The sequence below is a fragment of the Callithrix jacchus genome, chromosome X (assembly GCF_049354715.1).
Source record: "Callithrix jacchus isolate 240 chromosome X, calJac240_pri, whole genome shotgun sequence".
Classification (NCBI taxonomy): Eukaryota; Metazoa; Chordata; class Mammalia; order Primates; family Cebidae; genus Callithrix; species Callithrix jacchus.
Window position 1 is genome coordinate 111,244,950 of NC_133524.1, and position 25,387 is coordinate 111,270,336.

Consider the following 25,387-nt stretch of genomic DNA (forward strand, 5'->3'; position numbering starts at 1 on the left):
TTGCTTGAGTAATCATATTTCAAGTTTCCTTGATTACAGCATTTTGCCCTGTAGCCTAATTAATACAGAAACAAGCATCCATTAAAGTGCTAATTGACATTAGTTAAAGTGTTACTCTTCCCAAAGATATTTACCCATGGAATCCAAAATTCAAAGAATGCACAAAATCCAAAGGGAAAATATGCTAATGGTGTTTCAAATCCAGTGGTGGGCAGGAAATTTTTGTGTTTTGGTTTGTTTTTACTTCCTTTTAAATCCTAGCATAACAGCAGTTCCCTACTCTGCCATTCTATTAAGTTCAGCCCTGACTAATGTTTCTATGTCTGTTTCTGATCTTAGCATGTGATTTCCTTAGGGGCAGGCAGTGTGCCTTACTTACCTCTGTAAATCCATTTCCTAGAATATAGCATGTATTCAAAAAATGTTTATTAAATGTAACCATATTTCCTCCCTTATTTTTAGAAGCTTCCTCCACCTATAATTTTATACTAATAATGCAAATAATCAAATGATAAACATAATAATGACAGTTATAGGCTGATATTGCTGATTTAAACTGCATGTCAAGCAGTATGTTCAATGACTACTCATGTTCTTTAGTCCTCCCAATTACCCCATAACGTAGAAACTACTATTGACATTTTCATTTTACAGAAGAGGAAGCTAAGGCTTAGAAAAGATAAATAACTTTCCCAAGGTTTCACTTTTAGTAAGTGGCTGAAATAGGCAGTGGAATCCAAGATTGCTTGACATCAAGACATTTTCTTAGCTACAACACAGTCTGCCCCACTTTTTTCCAGCAATGGCCTGGAAATGTATAGGATATCAAAGAGAAAATTCATCCTGGATTTAAGAATTAGTTACAGATAATTAAGCCAACTTAAAGTATACATTGTGGGTTACCAAGTCAGTACAAATTATAATACACTTATGGAAAACTTTTGCTAGTTTCCTGATCAATGAATACCTTCACCTTGAAACTCTGTACACAAGGAAAATTTGCAATCTGGTCTAAACCTTGGCCAGTACCCCAAAATTGAAGAAAACTGCCCTGGAATGAACATAAAAGTGGTTGATATTTTGTTTAAATGTTTCAGAGGACAATGGAAGAAAACATTATAGACATAAAACAGACTTTGCAGTATCAGTTTAAGTGTAGTAAATTATCTATCACAAAATGTATTAATCAATTATATTTCTAAATTTGCTATTGTAAGAATATTCAAACATACACAAAAGTAAAATTAATATAGTTAAATCACATGTACCATTTGTCAAGCTTCAACAATGTCCAAGATAACAAAATATTTATTAATCTATCATATCATGAGAACTGATACTCCAGTGCTCAAAAGGCAAGAAGTATCAAATTCACAGAATCTTAAACTGGTATGACTGAAACAAATCTAAGCACTCTAGTCTAACTCCCTCTTACAGACAAGGAAATCAAGGCCCTGAAAGGAGAGAAGACCTAATTAGGGTTATTTAGTTAGCTAGTGACAAAGCTATTATAAGAATCAGTTTTCACTAGATCACACTGCCATTTAATAATAATCTTTATTTTACTTGAATCATTTGAAAATAATACAATCTGGTAAGAAACTCCTTTCTCTAATATGCATGAAAACAGACTAGGATATTCTCTAGCATTATCAAATATAAATCTTTTTCTACCAATTTTTTCCAAGAATAGAAATTACAAAACAATTTTTTTATTTATCCCCTCAGTGTCTAAAACGTATTATAAAATAAACAGTTCTTCAATCAAAAGTGTTCAGAGAAACAATTATATAGAATTTTGCCATAAAATCATGATCTTTCCCAGTTTGTTCTTGATAATGCTGAGACAAGAACAAACACATAATGAACTTGTTAATGAACTATTAAGAGGAAACCAGAAAGTACACGTGTGTGTCCTTGGATTGAACCTTAAAAAAATAAAGAAGTTAAGTCCCAGCTGGAGACTGGACAACTAACAGAAAACCCCTAAGACTCAGGACACACCATAATTTCAGAAAAACAATCATCACAAATAAACATTAATTTTCTCAAGTTGTCATTTTATTAGTGCCATGTGGGTTTTAAAATGCTTAAACAAGTTACTAAACAGAGTTTGAAAAGCACCTCATCTATGAATCTTTTTATTTAATTTAGCAGAAAATCACGGATTTTATGGATCATATTCACTACATATTAGCATTGACTTTAAAGTGGCTGTATTGCCAGAAAAGAGAACAGCTGGATTTTTACATTAATACTGGGGTGATCTTGTAAACTATTTTAGATTCTCAGTATATCTTTGAAGACATGTTTTAGTTCTTTCCTAAGACTAAGACCTACTATCACCCTGTTACTGCAATTTCATGATTCATTCATTTAGTAAGTCATTTATTCAATTAATAGTTATTGAATTCTGTACTAGGTAATTGGGATATAGCAATAAACAAATAGATAAATTCCTACACTTGTTGAGTTTACATTCTAGTAATGGAGAGAGACCATAAACAAATAAACAAGCAAAAATATGTTAAGTAATTATAAACCATCAAAAAAATTCATGTAAGAGGCTAGTTAGTGACTGCTGGCCTGAGTGAATGTGGCTGTTTTAGAAAGTGTGATCAGGAACATCCTTTCTGAGGAAGGACTCATGAAGATAACTCAGTAGAGAGTGCTTCAAACAGATGAAATAGCAAATGCAATGGGCCTGAAGTGGAATTGTAACTGGTGGATTGTGGCAAAGAGGCCTATGTTTCTGGGGCAGAGTAAGCAAGGAGGAAAGTAGAAGAAAGAAAGGTTGGAGAGGTAGAGGGGGCAGTTTGTATGGTGCCTCATAGGCCATTTAAAAGGTTTCGGTTTTTAATCTAAGCAAGATGGTCAGCATTGGAAGGTTTTGATCAGGGAAGTGAATGATATTAGCAGTTTTTGAAAGATCACTCAGCTGCTGGGGAGACAATAAACTAGATGGGTGCAAAATGGAATCAGGGAGATGACAAGAAGCTCCCACAATTGTCTAGTCAAGAGATGATGGTGACTTGCACTATGATAGCGAAAAGTGCCACATTCTGAATACATTTTGAATGTAGGGCTGGTATGGTTTTCTAAAGGATTGGATGTTGGTTTTGGGAGACAGAGGGCAATAAAAAATGATGCTGGCCCAAGGCGGGGGCTCACGCCTGTAATCCAAGCACTTTGGGAGGCCAAGGCAGGTGGATCACGAGGTCAGGAGTTAGAGACCAGCCTGGCCAATATGGTGAAACCTTGTTTCTACTAAAAACACAAAAATTAGCCAGGCATGCTGGCACACACTTGTAGTCCCAGCTACTGAGGAGGCTGAGGCAGAAGAATCGCTTGAATCCAGGAGGTGGAGGTTGCAGTGAGCCAAGATACCACCACTGCACTCCAGTCTGGGTGACAGAGTGAGTCTTCATCTAAAAAAATAAAAATAAAAAAAGATGCCAAGTATTCTACCCTAAGCAACTAAGTAAATGGTTATGACATTTATTGAAATGAGGCACACTGAATAAAGAATTAAGCTTGGGATATGATAAGTTTCAGCTGCTCATTAGACTTTCAAGTAGAGATACAGAGTAGAGAGTGGATACAAGAGTCTGGAGCTTAGAGTGGTATTTAGTACTAGAGTTAAAAATTTAGTACTAGAGTTAGTAATATATAAATGTTACTTTAAAGCCCTAAGACTGAATGAGATTGCTTAGTGGTCATTTATGTAGCAGGCTTAGCCACAGATATTTCTAAAACTAGAAAATTATGAATTCTAGAGAATTAACACACTACTAAAGATGAATATTTATTGATGGGAATAATTATCAAATATCACTAGATAAAGTAAATGATGTTCATTGATTGTAATCTTTTTTGTCCTTTATTCCAATTACAAAAGTACATTGTCTCACATGGTAGGTAACCTGTCATATGAATTCTGCACTCTTTCTTACCTACTCTGTTTTAAACAATCAAAGTTTCAGCAATGTTAACACTGCATTAGTAAACAGCTTTTAAAAGCTACATAGTCTTTTATTCAATTTATAAGACTCATTCTTTAAAAGTTCTTACACTTTTCTAGAACACTTCCTTGCCTGGCTCGTTACATTACCACATCAAAATATGACATTTTCCTACTTGTAAATAACTCATTCTCTTCCTTTTCAATTCAAATTTGAAGACTAATTTTAAAATTTTGCACTAATGTAACAACTATGGAACAGTAACTGAAGATTTTCCTGAAGAGGCTGGGCATGGTGGCACACACCTGCAGTCCCAGCTACTCAGGAGGCTGAGGCAGGAGTACCAGTTGAGCCCAAGAGTGTCAGGACAGCCTGGGCAACATAGCAAGACTTCATGTCTAAAAAACAATGATAGAAAAAATCAAAATAAAATAAAATAAAAATATGTTCCTGAAGAGAGAGCTGTTTAAAGTTTTATACTCTCAGGACTCAAAATACACCTTTATAAAAAAAGAAATCTTTCTTCTTTCCTGTGTCACCAAATTGCTACACCAATTTTCTCTTGGTGCTAGTTTCAGTAGATCTTTTTGGGAGATTCCCCATTAATCTTTGGGTGCTACATTTAAGTGTTGAGAGCAAAGATGTATACGATTTTCCTTGGTTCTGAGCTGCTCTCTAGCAAATAGATGTAGCCCACATTTAGAAGACACAGAGTAGCTGACAGTAATACAGATTTATCCACTAAATTAATCAAACCAGTTTCATATTAGAGTATATTGGCCAAGAACATAAATCTGAAGCCCGTCTGCCTGGATTTGAATCTCAGTTCCATCATTTACTGACTGTGTGACCTTGGAAAATGTACTAAAGTTCTCTATGCCTCAGTTTTCTCATCCTATAAATAGAAATAGTAACTTAATCCATAGGATTGTAGTGAGAATTAAATGAATTAATATGTGTAAAGCACCTACTATGTGACTGGCACATAGTAAGCATATATGTGAATTAGGTGATGGAAAGTTTTGATTAGAAGAGTGGGCAGGGGGGTGAGTAAAGTAAAGCTCTACCTTCTATAACTTGCCAGGATTTACCCCTTGCCATGTACTAGGATTACAAGTCCCAGTACTGGTATCACTCCATTGGGTCTGGCTCCCAAGGCAGGAATTATATTCTCTAAAAAATCCATTGATATTCACATAAAGTACTCAAGAGGGCTATGTGGGGAAGAAGCAGGTATGTATTAGTCTTTTACCTTTGCACACTTGCACAACATGACATTCTTTTCTTGAGTATTTTGCAAGGCACAGAGACTAGGAATGGAAAGTGTTAGTAATGTGTAAACAATAAATGTATGGATACATAGATGTATGAATAAATGAAATAATAATTCTAAGAAAAGAAAAGGTAAACATAATGACAAAATATCAAAACAGAGGAAGATGGGAAAGCAAGAATTGCTAAACCACAAAAGACCTCATTGCCAAACTTGGCAACTGTGCTTAAACCTCTTGAATCTTTTAAAGAACTATTTTGAGTAAGTGCTTAACAGAAGTTTTTCAAGGTCCACTGTTGATATATAAAAGGTCCTTCCTTTGGAGAAAATAAAGCAGGCAGTATCTTGGGATACAAGATCCACAGATAATTGTAAGTCTCAAAATATTAGATAACAATGACAAGATCACTTTCCTAGTTTATCAATTTCATATATCTGAGTTGCAGAATCCCAAGAACCCAGAGGATAGTATGAAGAATTTAGTGATAGCTAATGTAGAAAAGCAGTGTCATTTCTACTTTTTTCTAAAAGTTTGAAAATCTAAATGAGGGGAACAGGGTAATGGAAAATATCCTACAAATCTTTTAAGTAAAATTGGTCACACACGTGAATCTGATTTGTGACATTTGTTAAGGTATTTATAAAGATTTAAATGTCCTTTGCACCCTTTAACAAGTATTAAGATGTCACTTTTTTCTGAATGACCTCAGTGGTGAGGTGGCAAATGCAAATATTCAGAAGCCTTTACAAAGTCCTCACTCATGCCTACAAGTGAATTAGGCATTTCAGAAAGTATAGATGGATGTATAATGTCTGCCTCTGAAAAGTACAAGGAAATAAGGAAAACTAAAGGACTGGGACAGGCCAGTATTGAATCAAGGGCTAAGTTGTCAAGGATGGATTCTAAAAGCATTCAGAAAAGGCAAAGAAGGTAGAGCATATGCTGCCTTCCTGAGCTGCAGACCATTATATCAAATTGCTTAGTAGAAAATTTCACCTTGATATCTCCTAGGCAAGTCAAATTCAACACATCCAAACTTGAACTTATCATCTTCCTTCCTCACTCAGAAGTATTCCTCCTTGTGTGTCCCATATTTCGGTGAATGGCACCACTATCTACTTGTTCAAGCCAGATAAGACAATCCTTGTTCTCTCTCTTCTGTCACCTACCACAACCAATGCAACACCAAATCCTGTCAATATTAACAGCTACATATCTCTGGAGTCTGTCTACTGCTCTCTACTCCCACCACCACTGCCCTAGCTGAAGATTTCATTATCTTTTTATGATGACTCTTAACTACATTTCCTGCCATCATGCTTACCCTCTTCTAATTCACTCTAATCTTTGCTTAGATGTCACGAGATCAAAATGCAAACTGGACTGGGTAAATCTTCCACTTACCAGCACATTCAACTGCTCTTCTATTTCTACAAGACAAGGTTCCTGGTATACAAGCCATCTTATGATTTAGCCTCTGCTCATCTTTTTTTTTTTTTGAGACGGAGTTTTCGCTCGTTACCCAGGCTGGAGTGCAGTGGCGCGATCTCGGCTCACCTCAACCTCCGCCTCCTGGGTTCAGGCAATTCTCCTGCCTCAGCCGCCCGAGTAGCTGGGATAACAGGCGTGCGCCACCATGCGCAGCTAATTTTTTGTATTTTTAGTAGAGACGGGGTTTCACCAAGTTGACCAGGATGGTCTCCATGTCTTGACCTCGTGACCCACCCACCTCGGCCTCCCAAAGTGCTGGGATTACAGGCTTGAGCCACCGTGCCCGGCCTCTGCTCATCTTTTTTACTTAGATTCCTCATGCCTTCATAACATCATACCAAACATTTTGCCTTTTTCCAAATATTCCCTGAATATGCTTCATTGCCTTTGGACTGGAAGCTGCCGGAAAATGTAGAAGGCAAGCATGTTGGCAAGAAGTCCATTAGGGAGTACTCTCAATAATCCAAGGAGAAGATAATGAGATCTTCCTATTTAGCATTCAAACCTCAGACATCATCACCTCTTTGAAACCAATAGCCTGGGTTTCCGCTGACCCGTATGGAAAAATGCTTCCCACTATTCAGTAGACGGCCTCATAATTGCTTACCTGTCTCCAGTATTGGACTATGAGATTCTTGAGGATAGAAAATGTATTTTTATTCATTTTTAAATTCTTGCAGGGCTAGAGAAGATGGGTTAGAGGGAAGAAAAATATGACAGAGAGAAGGAAGAGAGAAGGAGTTAGAAGGGAAGGAGAACAGCCTACAGTTGTTTGCAAAGACAGAACTTGAGATGTCAAGACAAAGTAGTTAATGGTGTGTAGATTTGGGTTATGTGCTTTTTCCTTCATTTACTGTATCAGTGATATTGTCCTTTCACATTACCATGAGGCTTTTAAACTGCCATACTGCTTGACAATTTTTGTTTGCTATGTTGCCCAAATACTTGGTGACACAGAAAGGCTCTCTAATTCCAAGCTACATAAATGTTGCTTACTATGGGCATTTTAGAAAACAACTTAATAGTTGTAAACATTCTTTTTAATAAGGTTTGGCGGGATTTTGTTTTGGTTAATATATGCCACATTTAATTTCTTAACTATCATCTATGGTACTTAATATGAGGCAAATTCCCATGATATCAACTACTTGTATTTTCATGAATGATTCACCAATATTACTTTCTAATCTTCCTCTCCTTTTATTCTAGAAGAGTTTCAACATGAAAAGTTTGTCTCTAAGGTCATGGAAAATATCTTCTTTATGAGTCTCCTTTTGCCGTGGTACTCTTTCCGGGTCCCTCTTCTTTAAGGGACTTTTCTTCTGAATCATCCCTCACATTTCTATGGACCAGCAGATTCTAAGCCCTAATAGACATGCACAAACTCATGCTACCTCACCAGACAAATAGCCACCAAAATAGAGCAAGATGTAATGATGTGTGTTGTAAAGAGCTCTAGGCTGTGAGTCAGAGTACCATAAAACTACCGCTGGTACCTTGGATACACTCTTTATTTTCTCAGGATTTCAGTTTTCTCAATGGATGAACCATAAAATCATATCCAGTTCTAATTACAGATGATTTCTGACTTACAATGGTTTGACTTAAGATTTTCCAACTTTATGAAGGTGTATGATATGCACTCAGTAGAAACTACTTCAAGCACCCATATAATCATTCTGTTTTTCATTTTCAGTACAGTATTCAATAAATTACACGAACTATTCAACACTTTCTAATACAATAGGCTTTGTGATGATTTTGCCCATCTATAGGAAATGTAAATATTCTAGGCATGTTTAAGATAGGCAAGGCTGAGCTATGATGTTTGGTAGGTTAAGCATATTAAATGCATTTTGAACTTATGATATTTTCAACTTACAATAAATTTATAGGGAAATAATCACATTATAAGTTGAGAAGGATCTGTATTCTTCAAAAATACATTAAAATATATTTGACTTTATTACAAATATATTTATCTTATACAATTTTGTTATAAATTTTATGAAAACTAAAACTTACCTTTCCAAATGTATGTGAGATTCAGCCACTTCTCGTGAATTATCTCTACAAATTCTATGTAAATAAAGTAATATGGATTAAAAACAAACAAACTCATAGAAAAAACACTTTTAATCTGGTGATCTCCTGATCAAGTTTGAGGGAAGAAAATTATTCAAATAAACACTGTTTTATTTTCCAAAATGCTTAACATAACAGGACTTGTGTGGAATGGCATAGCTCACACTATTTTCCCTCCTTTCAAAAAAGAATGAGTAATATTAATACTAATCATCACTGATGACATAATAATTACTGAGACAGCAAAGAATTAAACTGAGCATATTATACAAGCTGTCATTAAAATCCTGTTTGGAAATGAGAGGAGACAACTAAACATGACAATTTTGTTACAGAGCATTTGTTTTCCAAATATGTCACTTGACCACTTGTTTAAATGCAAATGATGCTAGTGCACCCCAGCACTATGTAAGGGCAACATGATTCCAAAAGAGCTGGAGTATCAAATCTAGCCCTACAGAAGAAACCTTGGGATCCCTAGCTCTTACTGCTGCACTCAAACCATCATAGACAGTTAGACTCTCTCCTATTTAAAAACCTCTCTGGAGGAAAGATTCCACAACTTTCCACAGAAACCATTTTCAGTGTTTCACAGTCAGGTTAGACTCCGTAAGTCTAACCAAAATTTCCCATGGCCCATCTTAAGTCTATTTAATTATCTAAGAACAAACAGAATGTTTATTGACTATTTCTGTACCTGAGTCATGGCTACATTTTTAAGACAATTATTAAATTATCTCTCATGCATCTCTTCTCCTGGGTCAATAAATACAGTTTCTTCAACACTCTCCTCAGAGGATGTCTCTTATAGCCAGTGATCGGTCTTCTGCTTCTTTAGATAAATGCCATACTTCAGGGCTTTGGTGGGATCTGCCTGAATTTGAGTTTTTCTTAGAATGTTTTGCACTCTAAACTTGGTATTCGGAATTTTGATGGGGTCTAGAGAATCTGGTCTTTCTCTAAGGTTTTCTCTCCCGGAATAATATTAAGCAATACCGCTCAGATTTGCCAAAATATAGCTGTATTAACACAGTGTAAAAAATACAAGTAAAAAAATTAAGAAGTCCTGGCTCCAGTTCACAAACGAAAATAAGGACAATGTAGTTTTAGCTTTGTGATATCCTGTCCAGAGGCCAAGAAATGATTCAAGTGGTATTTCTCAGGAAATAAATGTTTAGACTCCTGGGAGGAAGCCAGAAAACTTTAGTGGTGCTACAGTTCCTGCTTCCTCAAATTTTATGTCACCAGAGAAATATTTTGGCTGAGCACTGGATACTCATCCTCATTTCCAGGCCATTTTAGCTTGTAAAGTTATATTCCTTGGAGAGTTATATAGCACATCTCAAGGTGCCTTTTTATGGTTTAATTTTCATGTATTATATATTTGAAATCTGAACTTTTGGAATTTATGAAGGTTTTGCCAATACAAAAGCTGTCTTCTCATTTATTTCTCAATAACATGAGAACTAATGTCTCTCTAAGGCTTCTGTCTGCAGTTGCTGAATCAGACTCTCAGCAAGAGAAGGGAATGGTGCTTTCTCAATTTAATGCTGACATGGGTTACAAACTGGACAAGCTCTAAATATAAGCAGAATAGGTGTACACTTTGTAGTGTGATTTGAGGTGCCCTAAAAGATCATTCTGGTTCAGGACCTGACTTACTCCTTTTGGTTCTCAAATGTCTCTTCGATAAAACCTACATCATGGCCATCGAATTCACATCTGTAACATGCACCAACCCCTCCACCCACAACAGCATACCTACATTTCTTTCTTTTTGTCATTTTGTTGTTGTTTTGTTTGTTGAGACAGGTTCTTGCTCTGTTACCCAGGCTAGAGAGCAGTGGCACAATCATAGCTCACTGCAAACTCTAACTGCTGGGTACAAGTGATTCTCCCACCTCAGTCTCCTGAATACCTGGGACTATAACTGTACACCACCACACTGGGCCAATTTTTTATTTTTGTGGAGACAGGGTCTCACTATGTGGTACAGGCTAGTCTCAAACTCCTGACTTCAAGCAATCCTCTTGCTTCACCCTCCCAAAATGCTGTGATTACAGGGATGAGCCACTACAGCCAGTCTATAATTTAACTTTTTAATTGAAAAATTAAAAAATATATATACTCATCATGTATATCATGCTGCTTTCAAATATATCCACATTGTGGAATGGCTAGATTGACCTAATTAACATATGCCTTATCTTCCAGACATAGCAATTTTTACGGTGAAAACACATAAAATCTACCCTCAGCAATTTTTAAGAATACAGTACATATCTCATTTTACTGCACTTCCCTTTATTGCACTTTGCAGATATTGCATTTTTTACAACTCAATGGTTTATAGCAACCCTGCATCAAGTAAATCTATTGGCCCCATTTTCCCAAAAACATGTGTTCACTTTGTGTCTCTGTGTCACACTTTGATAATTCTTACCATATTTAAAATTTTTTCATTATTATTTTATCTGTTATGATGATCTGTGATCAGCAATCTATGATATTACTATTGTAATTGTTTTGGAGTGACATGAGCCACAGCCATATAAGATGGTAAACTTTTTCTTTTTTTATTCAGGTTGATGCCCCTTTCTAACAAACTGATTTATTACTTTTAAGTTCACCTCTGAGTAATATAGAATGATGATCACTTGTCTGGTTTACCAAATTTGATTAAATATTATGGCCCAGACATGCCTTACATATGCAATACCCCAAACCAAAACATCTTCAACATTTAAAAGAGATACAGTATTTTCAAAAGTGAGCACAACTTAGTATACAAAAAGACTACATATCCTATTATATGTGTAAGAAAAAAAAGAACAATATAAGTGAATATTGTATTACTCTGCTAGTGACTGAATTCCAGCACCTCCCATTTGAAATCATACACAGGTATGAAAAAGAACGATAATCTATTTACAAAGATCAGCAGGGAATATATTACACTACATTGAGTAGAACATTTATGTCTCTATGGGATATATTGAGGAGTTTCTTTAAACATGAGATCAATTTTTCTGAGCCTTGTATGAATACTTGAGCAAAATGCCTCTGTTGTCTTTTAGGTTTTATCTATTCTTTCTACTTTCCTAATCATATTGTTCTTATCCTTTATGCCCTTTACTTTAAACTGGAGCAACACGTTCAAATGAAGAATAAGCAAATTCACAAATGACACAGGACACACTGTTTTGAAATGTTGATGTCAGTAGAAAACTCTGGTAACTTCTTAAAGTTTTATTTTGAGAAGCATCACTGTTACGTGTACTTAATACACCTGCATAATTATTCTGCTACATACGGATGTTACTTTTTTATTTTACTTTAGATGTTTACTATATCTGGCATTTCTCCCCATGTTATCCCTCCCCACCCTCCCCACCTGCCGGTGTCTCTCCCCTACCCTCCCCAACTTCCCCCAGTGTGTGATTAAGATGGCAAACCTAATGGATAAATGTGTATGTTCTGACTACTCCACCAACCAACTGTTCTCCTGTTTCTCTCCCTCACCTTGGGTCTGTTTATTCCCTGAGACAGAGCAACTCTTCTCCTGTTTCTCTCCCTCACCTTGGGTCTGTTTATTCCCTGAGACAGAGCAATATTGAAATTAATGATTATTAATAATCCCCATAATGGCCTCTAACTGTTCAAGTGAAAGGAAGAGTCATATGTCATTCACTTTAAATCAAAAGCTTAAAATGATTAAGCTCAGTGAGAAAAGCCTATGGAATGTCAAGGTGGGGTGAAAGCTAGGCCTCTAGACTTACAACAGCCAGGTTGTGAGTGTCAAAGAAAAGTTCTTGAAGTAAATTAAAGTACTATTCTAGTGAACACACCAGTGATAAGAAAGAGAAACAGCCCTTATTGCTGATAGGAAGAAAGTTTTAGTGGTCTGAATAGAATAGCAAAACCATTCACAACATTCTTTTAAGCTAAAGCTTAATGCAAAGCAAGGCTCTTAACTCTCTTCAATTCTATAAGGTCTGAGCGGTGAAAAAACTGAAAAAGAAAAGTTGGAAGTTGACAGAGGTTAGTTTGTGAGGTTGAAGGAAAGAAATAATCTCTATAACGTAAGTCTAAGTTGAAGCACCAAGAGCTGATGTGGAAGCTGCAGCAAATTACACAGAAAAATCAAGCTGAGATAATTGATGAAGTTGGTTACACTAAATAACAGATTTTATGTAGACAAACAGCCTTCTATTGGAAGAAAATGACATCTAGGACTCATAGATAGAGAGAAGTCAGTACCTGGCTTCAAAGCTTCAAAGAACAGGCTGAATCTCTTGTTAGAAATTAATGCAGCTGCTGAATCTAAGTTGAAGCCACTGTTCATATACCCATGTGGAAAATCCTAAAGCTCTTAAGAATTATGCTACTTAAGAATTAAAGCTCCTTTAAGAATCCTAACACTCTTAAGAATTAAATCTACTCTTGCTGTGTCCTAGAAATATAACAACAAAGCCTGGATGACGGCACATCTGTCTACAGCATGGTGTACTGAATATCTTCAGCCCACTACTGAGACCTACTGCTTAGCCAAAAAAAAATGATTCCTCTCAAAATATTACTGCATTTAAAATATATGCAGTCACCCAAGAACTGTGTTGGAGATGTGCAAGATTAATGTCATTTTCATGCCTACTAACACAACATCCATTCTGCGGTCCATGGATCAAGGAGTAATATTAACTTTCAAGAAATATATTTCATAAGGCTATAGCTGTCATAGATAGCATTTTCTCAGATGGATCTGGGTAAATTGAAAACCTCTAGAAAGAAGTCACTATTCTAGATGCTGTTAAGAATATTTGCAATTTGTGAGAAGTCAAAATATGAACATTAACACAAGTTTGAAGAAGTTGATTCCAATTGCCATGGATGACTTTGAGGGGTTCAAGACATCAGTGGAGAAAGTAACTGTGGATGTGGTGGAAACACCAAGAGAACTAGAATAAGAAGTGGAATCTAAAGATGTAACTGCCTTGCTGCAATCTCATGATAAAATTTGAACAGATGAGGAGGTGATTTTTATGAATGAGCAAAGAAAGTGGTTTCTTGAGATGGAATCTACTGCTGGTGAAGATGCTGTGAACGCTTTTGAAATGACAACAAACAATTTGAAATATTACATAAATTTATTTGCTAAAGCAGTGATAGGGTTTGAGAGGATTGACTCCAATTTTCAAAACAGTTCTACTTTGGGTAAAATGCTATCAAACAGCATCACATGCTACAGAGAAATGTAGCAAAGGAAGTGCCAATTGACTTGACAAACTTCATTATTGTCTTATTTTAAGAAGCTGCCATAGCCACTCCAACCTTCAGTAACCACCACCCTGATGAGTTAAGAAACCATCAATATCTACGTAAGGCCATCCACCAGCAAAAAGATTTCAGCTTGCTTTGCTGAAGCCTCAGATGATCACTAGTATTTGTTTAGCAATAAAGCATTTTTAATTAAGGAATGTGCAGCTTAATATATAATGCTATTGCACACTGCAGACTACAGTGTAAAAATAACTCACATGCTGAAATCAAAAAAATTCCTGTGATTCATTTTATTATATTTGCTTTATTGCAGTTGTCTGAAACTGAACCCACAGTAACACCATGGTATGCCTGTAATTTAGTGATCATGTTGTACAATATAACTTTATCTTTTCTCCTCTCTGAGATTTTGTAACATCTCCCTTAAGCCTCCTTCCCAGCTCCTGATAGCCAGCATTCTATTCTCTGCTTCTATGAGTTTGGTGCTTTTAGATTCCACATATAAGGGAGATCATGAAGTCTATGTCTTTCTGTGTCTGGCTTATTTCACTTAACATAATGTTTTCTGCAATCATCCATGTTGTTGCAAACGACTGGATTTCCTTCTTTTCAAAGGCTAAATAGTATTCCATTAATCCATTCATCAATTTATGGACCCTTAGTTTGATTCCATAACTTGGCTATTGTGAATAATGGTGCAATAAACATGGAAGTACAGCTATCTCTTTGATATATTGATTTCATTTTTCTTGGATATATACCCAGTACTGGGAATGTTAGGTCATATAGTAGTTTTATATTTAGCATTTGCCAGAAGCTTCATACTGTTTTCCTTAATGCCTGTACTAATTTCCATTCCCACCAACAGTGTGCAAGTGTTCCCTTTTCTCCACATACTCTCCAACAATAGATATCTTTTGTCTTTTTGATAATAGCCATTATAACAGGCACCTACTATATCTATGTTTTCTGAAGCACATATATTTTCCTAATATAAAATATTTATTTATTGTTTGCTTATCATTCATTGCCTACTTATCTTCTCCTAGACTCTAAGCTCTAGGTAGCAGAAATTTTTCTCTATTTTGTCCACTGGTTGAATCCCAAGTACTTCAATCAATGCTAGACATACATTAATTGCTCAACAAATATGTTCTATATGAATGAATGAATTGAACAATCCCTATGGAGAATATGTAGTATACTAGATTGACACTATCTCATACAATATTTTGATAAACTAGTGAAGGCAGCAATGTCAGTCTGATCATTAAGCTAAAAATAGAAATAGTAAGTATAATTCATTCAATTACAAAGTATTATTGGATGCTGCTTTCATTCATTATTTTTTAACATTAATTCAGTGCTTACACATTAAACTTCATCATCATTTATATAGCTATATCCATCCATAAACACATGCACATATGTGCTATTTATAAACACTTGGACAGGGACACACATGCAAGAAGTAAAAGCGGTGGGGTAGAAGGAACAAAGTAGAAGGAAAATGAGAACAAAATAGGCTTGTTTCTAAAGTGTTAGGACAGCATTTGGTTTGTGGGGGGGCTGAAGAGAGAGTACAAAAATGTTCAAGAAAAGAAGTGAGAGGTGATGTCAGAATTATCAGAAAATGTCTCACCTGGGTCTCTCATGAATCTTAACTTTACTTAGGTAGGATAGGTCAGCCTGATTACACATAAACCTCATTCCTTTTATTCCTGCTCCTGAGATCCCTATATATTTAAAATGTTAGATTCTAATATCAATCTTCTTAATTCCAAGATATCACATCTCCCTGGTTTTATTAAACTGCATAGCACATTTCCTGAAAATGAAAAAAAAAAAAAAGATGTTCACTTACTTTCCATAACAAAATAGAAACGAAGTATTGGACACTCCTGCAACTGTAAGTCTTCCGATTCTCAGAAAATAAGTTCTCAAACAAGAGACGGTAGCTGCACCATTGGTTTCCATTTTCATTTCTTATCCCTACATGAGTTCTTTTTAAGTAGAATTGACTGAAACAAGAACAAAGAGAATGCTGACACCACTTGGACTATAAAAGGCATCTGGAAACATCTACATCTACCTCTGGCTTCCTTTCAAAAAATCCTGTAACATTTGCAGTTTGCTCATTAAAACACTTTATTTATTTGAACAATTGGAGGAAAGCGTCAGCATTCCAAAAACTAACATGTAAAAAGACATTTATCTTTATGTCAGGACATATCTAACATTATCCCCCCCTCTGTCATTTTCCTCTCTTAGTTTTTCATGTTACTAAGCTTTCAAAGTAGTTGGTATTTGAAAAATAATGTTAACATGTCAGAACTACACATGGCCTTAAAATTTATATTTATTTATTTATTTTTTTGCTTAATTGCATTTTAGGTTTTGGGGTTCATGTGCAGAACATGCAAGATAGTTGCATAGGTACAAACGTGGCAGTGTGATTTGCTGTCTTCCTCCCCTTCACCCACATCTGGCATTTCTCCCCATGCTATTCCTCTCCAGTGCCCCTCCCCACTGTCCCTCCCCTATTCCTCTCAATTGACCCCAGTGTGTAGTGCTTCCCTCCCTGTGACCATGTGTTCTCATTGTTCATCACCCACCTATGAGTGAGAATATGCAGTATTTCGTTGTCTGTTCTTGTGTCAGTTTGCTGACAATGATGTTCTCCAAATTCATCCATGTCCCTACCTACAAAGGACACGAACTCATAGTTTTTGATGGCTGCATAATATTCCATGGTGTATATGTGCCACATTTTTCCAGTCCAGTCTATCATCGATGGGCATTTGGGTTGGTTCCAGGTCTTTGTTATTGTAAACAGTGCCGCAATGAACATTCGTGTGCATATGTCCTTATAGTAGAACAATTTATAGTCCTTTGGATATATACCCAGCAATGGGATTGCTGGGTCAAATGGAATTTCTATTTCTAGGTCTTTGAGGAATCGCCACACTGTCTTCCACAATGGGTGAACTAATCTACACTCCCACCAGCAGTGTAAAAGTGTTCCTATTTGTCCACATCCTCTCCAGCATCTGTTGTCTCCAGATTTTTTAATGACGGCCATTCTAACTGGCGTGAGATGGTATCTCAATGTGGTTTTGATTTGCATCTCTCTAATGACCAGTGATGATGAGCATTTTTTCATATGTTTGTTGGCCTCATGTATGTCTTCTTTTGTAAAGTGTCTGTTCATATCCTTTGCCCATTTTTGAATGAGCTTGTTTGTTTTTTTCCTGTAAATATGTTTGAGTTCTTTGTAAATTCCGGATATCAGCCCTTTGTCAGATGGGCAAATTGCAAAATTTTTTTCCCATTCTGTTGGTTGCCAATTCACTCTAGTGACTGTTTCTTTTGCTGTGCAGAAGCTGTGGAGTTTGATTAGGTCCCATTTGTCTATTTTGGCTTTTGTTGCCAATGCTTTTGGTGTTTTGGTCATGAAGTCGTTGCCTACTCCTATGTCTTGAATGGTTTTGCCTAGATTTTCTTCTAGGGTTTTTATGGTGCCAGGTCTTATGTTTAAGTCTTTAATCCATCTGGAGTTACTTTTAGTGTAAGGTGTCAGGAAGGGGTCCAGTTTCTGCTTTCTGCACATGGCTAGCCAGTTTTTCCCAACACCATTTATTAAACAGGGAATCCTTTCCCCATTGCTTGTTTTTGTCAGGTCTGTCAAATATCAGATGGTTGTAAATATGTTGTGTTGCCTCCGATGCCTCCATTCTGTTCCATTGGTCTATATCTCTGTTTTGGTACCAGTACCATGCTGTTTTGATTACTGTAGCCTTGCAGTATAGTTTGAAGTCCAGTAGTGTGATGCCTCCCACTGTGTTCTTTTTGCTTAGAATTGACTTGCCTATGCAGGCTCTCTTTTGGTTCCATATGAAGTTCAAGGTGGTTTTTTCCAGTTCTGTGAAGAAAGTCAATGGTAGCTTGATGGGGATAGCATTGAGTCTGTAAATTACCTTGGGCAGTATGGCCATTTTCACGATATGGATTCTTCCTAACCATGCACATGGAATGTTCCTCCTTCTGTTTGTGTCCTCTCTTATCTCATTGAGCAGTGGTTTGTAGTTCCCCTTGAAGAGGTCCTTTACGTTCCTTGTTATTTGTATTTCTAGGTATTTTATTCTTTTTGTAGCAATTGTGAATGGCAGTTAATTCTTGATTTGGCTCTCTTCAAGTCTGTTATTGGTGTGTAGGAATGCTTGTGATTTTTGCACATTGATTTTATATCCTGAGACTTTGCTGAAGTTGCTTATCAGTTTCAGGAGTTTTTGGGTTGAGACGATGGGGTCTTCTATGTCGTCTGCAAATAGAGACAATTTGGCTTCCTCTTTTCCTATTTGAATACCCTTTATTTCTTTTACTTGCCTGATTGCTCTCGCTAGAACTTCCAGTACTACATTGAATAGAAGTGGTGAGAGAGGGCATCCTTGTCTAGTGCCAGATTTCAAGGGGAATGCTTCCAGTTTTTGCCCATTCAGTATGATATTGGCTGTTGGTTTGTCGTAAATAGCTTTTATTATTTTGAGATACGTTCCATCAATACCGAGTTTATTGAGGGTTTTTAGCATAAAGGGTGTTGAATTTTGTCAAAGGCCTTCTCTGCTTCAATTGAGATAATCATGTGGTTTTTGTTTTTGGTTCTGTTTATGTGGGGAATTATGTTTATAGACTTATGTATGTTGAACCAGCCTTGCATCCCTGGGATGAAATCTACTTGATCAGGATGGATAAGCTTTTTGATGTGCTGTTGCAGCCAGCTTGCCAGTATTTTATTGAAGATTTTTGGGTTTATGTTCATCATGGATATTGGCCTGAAGTTTTCTTTTCTTGTTGGGTCTCTGCCGGGTTTTGGTATCAGGATGCTGTTGGTCTCATAAAATGATGTGGGGAGGATTCCCTCTTTTTGGATTATTTGGAATAGTTTCAGAAGGAATGGTAACAGTTCCTCTTTGTGTATCTGGTAGAATTCGGCTGTGAACCCATCTGGACCTGGGCTTTTTTTTGTGTGGTAGGCTCTTAATTGCTACCTCAACTTCAGACCTTGTTATTGGTCTATTCATAGTTTCGGCTTCCTCCTGGTTTAGGCTTGGGAGGACACAGGTGTCCAGGAATTTATCCATTTCTTCCAGGTTTACTAGTTTATGTGCATAGAGTTGTTTGTAACATTTTCTGATGATGGTTTGAATTTCTGTGGAATCTGTGGTGATTTCCCCTTTATCGTTTTTTATTTCATCTATTTGGTTGTTCTCTCTTTTCTTTTTTATCAGTCTGGCTAATGGTCTGTCTATTTTGTTGATCTTTTCAAAAAACCAGCTCTTGGATTTATTGATTTTTTTGAAGGGTTTTTCGTGTCTCTATCTCCTTCAGTTCTGCTCTGATCTTGGTTATTTCTTGTCTTCTGCTAGGTTTTGAGTTTTTTTGACCTTGCTCCTCCAGCTCTTTCAATTTTGATGTTAGGGTGTCAATTTTGTATCTCTCCATTCTTCTCATGTGGGTACTTATTGCTATATATTTTCCTCTAGAGACTGCTTTAAATGTGTCCCTGAGATTCTGGTATGTTGTATCTTTGTTCTCACTGGTTTTGAAGAACTTCTTTATTTCTACCTTCATTTCATTGTTTATCCAGTCAACATTCAAGAGCAAGTTGTTCAGTTTCCATGAAGCTGTGCAGTTCTGAGTTAGTTTCTGAATTCTGAGTTCTAACTTGATTGCACTATGGTCTGAGAGACTGTTTGTTATGATTTCAGTTGTTTTGCATTTGCTGAGGAGTGATTTACTTCCAATTATGTGGTCCATTTTAGAGTAGGTGTGATGTGGTGCTGACAAGAATGTATATTCTGTGGATTTGGGGTGGAGAGTTCTCTAAATGTCTATCAGGTTTGCTTGTTCCAGGTCTGAGGTCAAGTCCTGGATATCCTTGTTAATTTTCGGCCTGGATGATCTGTCTAATATTGACAGTGGAGTGATAAAGTCTCCCATTATTATTGTGTGGGAGTCTAAGTCTCTTTGTAAGTCGTTAAGAACTTGCCTTATGTATCTGTGTGCTCCTGTATTGGGTCCATATATGTTTAGGATTGTTAGCTCTTCTTGTTGTATCAATCCTTTTACCATTATGTAATGTCCTTCTTTGTCTCTTTTGATCTTTGTTGCTTTAAAGTCTATTTTATCAGAGATGAGAATTGCAACTCCTGCTTTTTTTTGCTCTCCATTTGCTTGGTAAATCATCCTCCATCCCTTCATTTTGAGCCTTTGTGTATCCTTTCTGTGAGATGGGTTTCCCGGATACAGCACACCAATGGGTTTTGGCTTTTTAATCCAATTTGCCAGTCTGTGTCTTTTCATTGGTGCATTTAGCCCGTTTACATTTAGGGTTAATATTGTTATGTGTGAATTTGATACTGTCAATTTGATGCTAGCTGACTGTTTTGCCCATTAGTTGATGAAGATTCTTCATTTTGTTGATGCTCTTTAGCATTTGGTATGTTTTTGGAATCACTGGTACTGGTTGTTCCTTTCTATGTGTAGTGCCTCTTTCAGGAGCTCTTGTAAAGCAGGCCTGGTGGTGACAAAATCTCTGAGTACTTGCTTGTTCCCAAAGGATTGTATTTTTCCTTCACTTGTGACGCTCAGTTTGGCTGGATATGAAATTCTGGGTTGAAAGTTCTTTTCTTTAAGGATGTTGAATATTGGCCCCCACTCTCTTCTGGCTTGTAGGGTTTCTGCCAAGAGATCTGCTGTGACTCTGATGGGCTTCCCTTTGTGGGTGACCTGACCTTTCTCTCTGGCTGCCCTTAGCATTTTCTCCTTCTTTTCAACCCTGGTGAATCTGACGATTATGTGCCTTGAGGTTGCTCTTGTTGCAGAATATCTTTGCGGTGTTCTCTGTATTTCCTGGACTTGAATATTGGCCTGCCTTGCTAGGTTGGGGAAATTTTCCTGGATAATATCCTGAAGAGTGTTTTCCAGCTTGGATTCATTCTCTTCGTCACATTCAGGTACACCTATCAAATGTAGATTAGGTCCCTTCACATATTCCCACATTTCTTGGAGACTTTGTTCATTCCTTTTTGCACTTTTTTCTCTAATCTTGGCTTCTCGTTTTATTTCATTGAGTTGATCTTCGACGTCTGATATCCTTTCTTCTGCTTGGTCAATTTGGCCGTTAAACTTGTGCATGCTTCGCGAATTTCTCATGTTGTGTTTTTCAGCTCCTTCAATTCATTCATATTCCTCTCTAAGTTGTCCATTCTTTTTATCATTTCCTCACATCTTTTTTCAAGGTTTTTACTTTCTTTGCATTGAGTTAGAACACGTTCTTTTCGCTCATGGAAGTTTCTCATTACCCACCTTCTGAAGTCTGATTTTGTCATTTCATCACACTCTTTTTCTGTCCAGCTATGTTTCCTTGCTGTTGAGGAGTTGTGGTCCCTTGTAGGAGGCGAGGTGTTCTGGTTTTGGGTGTTTTCCTCCTTTTTGCACTGGTTTCTTCCCATCTTTGTGGATTTATCCACCTGTCATCTGAGTAGTTTTTGATTTTCTGATTGGGTCTCTGAGTGGATGTCCAGATTGTTGATGATGAAGTATTTCTGTTTCTTAGTTTTTCTTCTAACAGTCTTTCCCCTCTGCTGTAGGACTACTGAGGTCCACTCCAGGCCCTGCTTGCTTGGGGTACACCTGTAGCAGCTGCGGAACCATGAGGGTTACTACCCATTTCTTCTTCTGCTATCTTTGTCCCAGAATGATGCCCGCCAAATGTCAGTGTGATCAGTCCTTTGTGAGGTGACTCTTTGGATATGAGAGGGTCAGGGAGCTGCTTGAGGAGACTGTACTTTATACTTGAGGAGACAGTCTGTACTTTATAGGAGCTCAAGTGCTGAGCTGTGAGCTCCATTGTTCATTCAGCGCTGCTCGGCAGGTACATTTAAGTCTGTTGCAGCAGAACTCATAAAGCCCCTCTTTTTTCCTCAGGTGCTCTGTCCCGGGGAGTTAGGGCTGTATTTACGATTATCCGTTGCACTGTCCTGCCCAGCAAGGAGGCAGTCTAATCACTGCCTGCCTGTAGTGGTTATGCTGAGCTGCTGTGGGCTCTGCCCTGTTGCCGTGGGCTCCACCCTTTTGCCATGGGCTCAGCCCTGCTGCTGTGGGCTCCAGCCTGCTGCTATGTGTAATTGCCTGTAGTCCTGTTTATATGGGTGTGGTTAGAGCTGGTGTGGTTAGAGCTGCCGTAGTGATGATGGCCCGCCTCTGTAGTGGCGGACTCTCTCTGTTATGGCGGGTTGCCTTGGCAACGGCAGGTTGCCTTCACAATGGCAGGCTGCGTCAGCAATGGCAGTGTACCTCCATAGGGATCGAGTGCCTCGGTAATGGCAGATGCCCCTCCCCCTCCGAGCTGCACCACCCTGGGTTCAGCTGTGCTTGCCATGAAACTCTCAACCCCGAGCATTTCCAATTCCTGTTTTGTCTGTTTTGTGGGGGTTGGACCCACCAAGCCTGATCACCTGGCTCCCTGCCTCAGAGCCCTTTTTTTTAAGTTGAATGGTTGACTCTCTCCCAGGTGTTCCGGTCGCCTGCTGAAAGGGCGCTGGGATTTGTGTGATTTCCTGTGCAGCGACCCACTGCGCTGGCTGGAACCACATTGCTGCCTGGGAATCTCCTGGCCTGGCTTTCTGTTTAAGTCCTGTTTAATCAGATGAAGGTGCTAATCTGCCTTCCGAAATCTCCAATTGCCAGTTTAACAGAGCAACCAAATCAGTGAATTTTGTACGGAGTGACACTGCACTGCAGCCCTGGCCCAAACAGTCGTGCCGGCCCAAACAGCCTCATTGGCAGCCCATGCAGCTCCTACACCTGGGAATCTCCTGGTCTGTGGGCAATAAATATCCATCTGGAAATGAGGCATGCACTCACCATCTGCAGTTTCACTGGGAGCTGCAATCCAGAGTTGGTCCTACAGCGCCATCTTCCCACTGTCATATTTATTTTTTCATGTGAGTTTGATAAGAAACCATTTGGATAATCAGAATAGGAATCATTCACCCCATTTTCTACATGAGGGAAATAAAAGTGCAATTTTAAGATCACATAACCAAAAATTGTTCATTTGGTAATAGATATCAGGCTGTCTTATTCCTTGCTTGCTTTTAATGCTGGCCGTGAACTTGTTTTTCCCTTTAGCAGATATTCATTGAGCACCTCCTACTGCAAAATCAAGAGCTACATACTTTAGGTACAAACATAAGACATGGTTCCTCTCCCCTCAAGAAAATTACCATCTAATATAGAAAAAAGACATATAAATATGTATTGCCAATACTATAAAAGGTTATATTTAGACAAGTCTGCAGGCCAGGCACAGTGGCTCATGACTGTAATCCCACAGCTTTGGAAGGCCAAGGTGGGAGGATCAGTTAATGTCAGGAGTTCAAGACTAGCCTGAACAATGTAATGAGACCTTGCCCCACAAAAAGAAAAAGAATTCAGCCAGACAAGGTGGTTTACCCCTGTAGTCTTACCTACCCTAAAAGCTGAGGTGGGAGGATCTCTTGAGCCTGGGAAATGAAAGCTGCAGTGAGCTGAGTTGATGCCACTGTACTCCAGCCTTGGTAACAAAGCAAGATCCTGTCTCAAGAAAAAAGAAAGAAAAGAAAAGAAAAAAATAAAAAGAAATGAAAAGATAAGTCTCCAAACTTTGTAGATAACATACCCTGCCATGCTTTGTTCATTTTGAACACATCCCCTCAGAACTATGTGTATTTATAAATTATATACATGCAGTGTGATACATGCAGTGTCATAATTAGCTTATGTCTTAAATCAAAACATATTTAGGGCAAAGTTTAATTTACTATGCAAATGTAAATGTATGTATCAAAGTCTTTTTGCTAATTTTTTTTAAAATTTTACTTTAAGTTCCAGGATACATGTGCAGAATGTGCAGGTTTGTTACATAGGTATATGTGGTTTGTTACATAGGCCATTGTGGTTTGTTGAACTTATTGAACCATCTTTTAAGTTCTCTCTCCTCACCCCCCCACCCTGCGCCAAACAGGCCCTGGTGTGCGTTGTTCCCCTCCCTGTGTTCATAAGTTCTCATTATTCGACTCCCACTTGTGAGTCAGAATATGTGGTGTTTGGTTATCTGTTCCTGTGTCAGTTTGCTGAGGATGATGGCTTCCAGCTTCATCCATCTCCCTGCAAAGGACATGATCTCATTCCTTTTTTTTTTTCTTTTTTTTTTGCACCTCCCTGGAGTATTGGCCCCTGCTCTGCCGGTGTCCCTCTGTGTCCAGTGGCACTCAAGTGGTGGCTGTGATTATGCGGGCACCTTGGGAGACAGCTGAGAGCACAGGAGGAAAGCAAACACACTGGAGACTGTTGAGACCATCATTATGGCTTCGCTTTCCTTTCTCAAGTCTAGGTGTTAGCAGTGGATTTAGGCAGCAGTTTTGTTAATTGGTATAGACCAGTAAGTCTCAAACTTTGTGGCACGGAGGGTTTGCTAACTCGGGTTTACTGGGCCACACCCCCCCAACCCAAGCAACGTTTCTGACTGAGTAGGTCCAGGGTGGGGCCCCAAGGATTTGCATCTCTTTTTTTCTTTTTTTTACAAAGTCTTAAGGAGGCTAAGTTTAGCCTGTTTCCTGAGGGGAACTCTGGATTTTAAGTTATACCTTAGAGACTGTCCTCTTCAAGGGAATGGTGCTGGGCTTCCTACTTCTGTGTGAGTCAGTTATTAAAACAGGCCTACTTCAGGGGTGCATAAATCTCAAGGGTACTTCAGTATGTCTGCTTATTTAGGCAAAACAGTTTCAGCAATCCAATGGCAATTCTCTTTTTTTTTTTTTGAAAGAAAAAAAAGGAGAGAAGGAGAGGAAAAAAAAGAGGGAGAGAGAACAGGAATATTGCTTTATTCTATAAATGGCTATTAAAATGGCCAATCAATATTTTGTGTATTTAAAGTGAAGAATATATATTTTGTGTATTTAAAGTGGAGAGCTGTATAAATATTTATTAAGTTTACTTGTTCCAGATCTGAGTTCAAATCCTGGATATCCTGATTAATTTTCTGTCTCGTTGAGTCTAAATCTCTTTATGGGTCTTATGCATCTGGGTGTTAGGATCATTAGGTCTTATTGTTGCACTGATCCTTTTATCACTATATCTTTGTTGCTTTGAAATCTATTTTATCAAATGCGAGAATTGCAACTCCTGCTTTTTATTTATTTATTAATCTATTTTTGCTCTCCATTTGGTTGGTAAATTTTTCTCCAACCC

General features: G+C 37.8%; 1 protein-coding gene across 3 annotated transcripts in view; it reads right to left on the reverse strand.

Moving 5' to 3' along the window:
- Nucleotides 1-16,073, reverse strand: part of IL13RA2 (interleukin 13 receptor subunit alpha 2) — a 63,284-nt gene extending 47,211 nt beyond the window's left edge. For 2 of the 3 annotated variants that reach the window (XM_078363120.1, XM_078363122.1), the window contains exon 1: nucleotides 15,957-16,073. The gene's annotated coding sequence lies outside the window, so the exon portion shown is untranslated. Of the gene's footprint in view, nucleotides 1-8,752; nucleotides 8,807-15,956 lie in introns of all 3 variants that reach the window. The other variant, XM_078363121.1, reaches the window with a different exon arrangement.
- Between the last annotated feature and the right edge of the window lie 9,314 nt (nucleotides 16,074-25,387).